Source organism: Heptranchias perlo, unplaced genomic scaffold (assembly GCF_035084215.1).
Source record: "Heptranchias perlo isolate sHepPer1 unplaced genomic scaffold, sHepPer1.hap1 HAP1_SCAFFOLD_229, whole genome shotgun sequence".
Taxonomy (NCBI): Eukaryota; Metazoa; Chordata; class Chondrichthyes; order Hexanchiformes; family Hexanchidae; genus Heptranchias; species Heptranchias perlo.
In genome coordinates this window covers 100,772-104,982 of record NW_027139243.1, presented here as the reverse complement: position 1 = coordinate 104,982, position 4,211 = coordinate 100,772, and positions in this window count along the sequence as shown.

Here is a 4,211-nt window from a genome sequence, read left to right as displayed (position 1 = left end):
CTTGATTGGCACCCCATCCACCACCCTAAACATTCACTCCCTTCACCACCGGCGCACACTGGCTGCAGTCAGTACCATCCACAAGATGCACTGCAGCAACTCGGCAATGCTTCTTCGACAGCACCTCCCAAACCCGCGACCTCTCGCACCGAGAAGGACAAGAGCAGCAGGCACATGGGAACAAAAGCACCTGCACGTTCCCCTCCAAGTCACACACTATCCCGACTTGGAAATATATTGCCGTTCCGTTATCGTGGCTGGGTCAAAATCCTGGAACTCCCTTCCTAACAGCACTGTGGGAGAACCGTCATCATACGGACTGCAGCGGTTCAAGGAGGCGACTCACCACCACCTTCTCAAGGGCAATTAGGAATTTGCAATAAATGCCGGCCTCGCCAGCGACGCCCACATCCCAGGAACGAATGAAAAGAAATAGATTTTGTTCGGCAAGGGCGTTAAGGGTTATGGAACCAAGGCGGGTAGATGGAGTTATGTTGCAGTTCGGCCATGATCAAATTGAATGGAGGAACAGGCTCGAGGAGCTGAATAACCTCCTCCTGTTCCTATGTTCCAGGTTATTTGTGAAGCGGGGTCATTTAAGACGATAAGCTGAAGTATTAATGCCGTGAAGTGACCTACAGTTCGGTCAGCGTGTGAGGCAGGTACAAAATTATACCCAGTGCGGCAATATTAATACAATTGGTAACGCCCAGTCTCGGTGTGTGAGACAGGATCAGTTGTGAAGAACAGCATCTGTAGTATCAACAGAGGAACAGTGGGCAGCACTGTATGAGACACACTTGCTGAGAAACAACTGGAACTGTAGTATTAATAGCATCAGCAACAATGTCAGTGTGTGATGTAGGGCTAGTAGTAAGGAATGGGAACTCTGGTAAAAATGTTGCTGGCAGCATTGAGTTTCAGTGTCGAAATGAGGTGAATAAGCTTCGTTTAACATGGACATTTTGGGTTCATGTGTTAATCATTGCTATCGATCATTACTATTGGTGCAAAACAATGCTATCTTCCAGTTGTAATATTTCTTCAAGATATTGTCTCTTTTACTACACTGGTAACATAATTTGGGAATTCGAATTGCTGCTATTATTAAAAAATATGACTCCACGGGCCAGAATTTGCTGTCAAATTACTGGTGAGGCGAATGGCTCTTGACGATATTTCTGTGCAAATGGTTCTGAACTTCAGGTGAGGGACAGGTGTGTGGTTACACTCAAATATCCAAAAGACGCAGTCCGAGTTACACCGCTCCGCCGTTTGCTTAGCAAAAAACGAACCTCGCTGTCTATCTCACCATAGAAATGTGGTGAACGTCGTAAAGTTGCAGTATTTGCGCGATAAATATGAACTAAACTCGCCACAGAAAGTTAAGTGTCGTTCATTTCAGTCCAAGTACCCATTTAACAATGTGATAAATGTGGTTATCTCGCTCTTGGGACGGGGTTTCTCACTTCTGCCGTCGAACGCCCGGGGCGGGTGTGATGAGAAGCAGAGAACCCTGGCCTGTGTCTCTGTGCACTGATACTTTGCGGCAGAGAGCTCGTGGGGAGGCGCATATTGGCTCCTGTCCCAACGCCCTGGTTCACAGGAGCTGTCAGCAGCACCGAGTCGGGAGTCAGGCCAGGCAATCACATTTCGTGGTAGTGGACCATCCAGGGGAGTTTGCTTATTATTCGCAGGCTCTCAGTAGCACGAGGGGAGCTGCGGGACGCGCTCTTCATACCCAATGCCTATTTTTGTAGGATTCGTCAGTACAACACCCGATTCTGCCCACTCCCACTATCGGAATGACACCCGTACGCACCCCTGCCCCAGTTCATCTGCTGCTGAAACCCTCATCCATGCGTTTGTTACCTTTTGACGTCACTCTTCCAATTGTCTCCTGGCGAATATCATATCTCCCACTCTCCATAAACTTGAGTTCATCCAAAACTTTGCTGCGCATATCCTAACTTGCACCAATTCCTGTTCACCCAACACCCCTGTGCTCGCTGACCTCCATTGGCTCCATGACCAGCAACGCCATCATTTTAAAATTCTTATCCATGTGTTCAAATCCCATCATCGCCTCACCCCTGCCTTTCTCTGTGACCTCTAACAGCCCTAAAACAATCCTCCAATTCTGGCCACTTGCGCATCTCTGATTTCCATCGTTCCAACATTAGCGGCAGTGCCTTCAGCTGTTTTGGCCCGTCGCTCTGGAATTCCCTCCCTAAACCTCTCCACCTCTCCCTCCTCCTTTTAAGATGCTGCTTAAAACCAACCTCTTTGACTAAGCTTTTGGTCATCTGTCATTATGTGTCTCAGTGTCAAATTTTGTATGAATTCGCTGCGGTGAAGCGCCTTGAGATGTCTTACTACGTTAGGGAACAGTGATCATAGTATCATAATGTTTAGATTAGTTATGCAAAAGGACGACGAGCAATCCAGAGTAAAATACTTGATTGGAGGAGGGCAAATTTCTCTGGGTTGAGAAAGGATCTGTGCAGGGTAAATTTGGAATCCAAGATTGGCAGGCAAAACTAATCGAACAATGGGCGGCTTTTAAAGAGGAAATGTTTCGGGTGCTGGAAAGGTACATTCCCAGGGGGGGAAAAAGGTAGGGCAACCAAAGCCAGAGCTCACTGGATGATGAAAGAGAAAGAGAGTAAGACGACAGACGTCAGGTTGATAATGCAACTGAGAACGAGGTTGAAAATAGAAAGTGCAGAGGACAAGTAAAAGAGGAAATAAGAAGGGCAAGGAGAGAGTAATAGGATAAACCGTTGGTAAACGTAAACGTTTTCTATCGGCATACAAATAGTAAATGGGTAGTAAGAGGAGGGGTGGGGCCGATTAGAGACCTAAAGGGCGATCTGTGCATGGAGGCAGGGGGTATGGCTGAGGAACTAATGAATACTATTCACCTGTCTTTATGAAGGAAGAAGATGCTGCCAAAGTCACCGTAAAAGTGGAGATAGGTGGGACATTGGATGAACTAAAAATTGATGAAGTGGAGGTGCTAGAAAGGCTGACTGTACTTAAAGTAGATAAGTCACCCAGTCAGAAAGGAATGCATCTTCGGTTGCTGAGGGAAGTAAGGGTGGAAATTACAGAGGTGCTGGCCGTAATCTTCCAATCCTCCTTAGATATAGGGGTGGTGCCAGAGGACTCTTGTTTAAAAAAGGGTGTAGGGCTAAACCCAGCAACTACAGGCCAGTCGGTTTAAACTTGGTCGTGGGGAAGCTTTTAGAAACGATAATGCGGGACAAAATTAATCGTCACTTGGACAAGTGTGGATTAATAAAGGAAAGCCAGCATGGATTTATTAAAGGCAAATCTGGTTTAACTAACTTGATTGAGTTTTTTGATGAGGTCACAGAGAAGGTTGATATGTGCAAAGCGGCTGATGATGTGTATATGCACATTCAAAGGGCGTTTGATAAAGTTCCCCCAAATGGAATTGTCAATAAAATTGAAGCTCGTGGATTAAAAGGGGCAGTGGCAGCATGAATACAAAATTGTCTAAGTGACAGGAAGCAGAAAGTAGTGGTGAACAGTTGTTTATTCAGACTGGAGGATGTTATACAGTGGTGTTCCCCAGGGGTCGGTGCTGGGACCATTGCTTTTTTTGACAGATGTCAGTGACATGGACTTGGTTGTCCAGGGTACAATTTCAAAATTTGTAGATGACGCATAACTTGGAACTGTAGTAAATAGTGAGGAGGATAGTTAAAGACTTCAAGAGAACACAGGCAGGCTGCTGGAAAGGGCGGACAGATGGCAGATGGGATTTAAAGCAGAGAACTGCGAAGTGATACATTTTGGCAGGAAGGACGCAAAGAGGAAATATCATCTGAATGGTACAATTCTAAAGTGGGTGCAGGAACAGAGTGACCTGGGGTATATAGAATCATAGAATCATAGAAGTTACAACATGGAAACAGGCCCTTCGGCCCAACATGTCCATGTCGCCCAGTTTATACCACTAAGCTAGTCCCAATTGCCTGCACTTGGCCCATATCCCTCTATACCCATCTTACCCATGTAACTGTCCAAATGCTTTTTAAAAGACAAAATTGTACCCGCCTCTACTACTGCCTCTGGCAGCTCGTTCCAGACACTCACCACCCTTTGAGTGAAAAATTTGCCCCTCTGGACCCTTTTGTATCTCTCCCCTCTCACCTTAAATCTATGCCCCCTCGTTATAGACT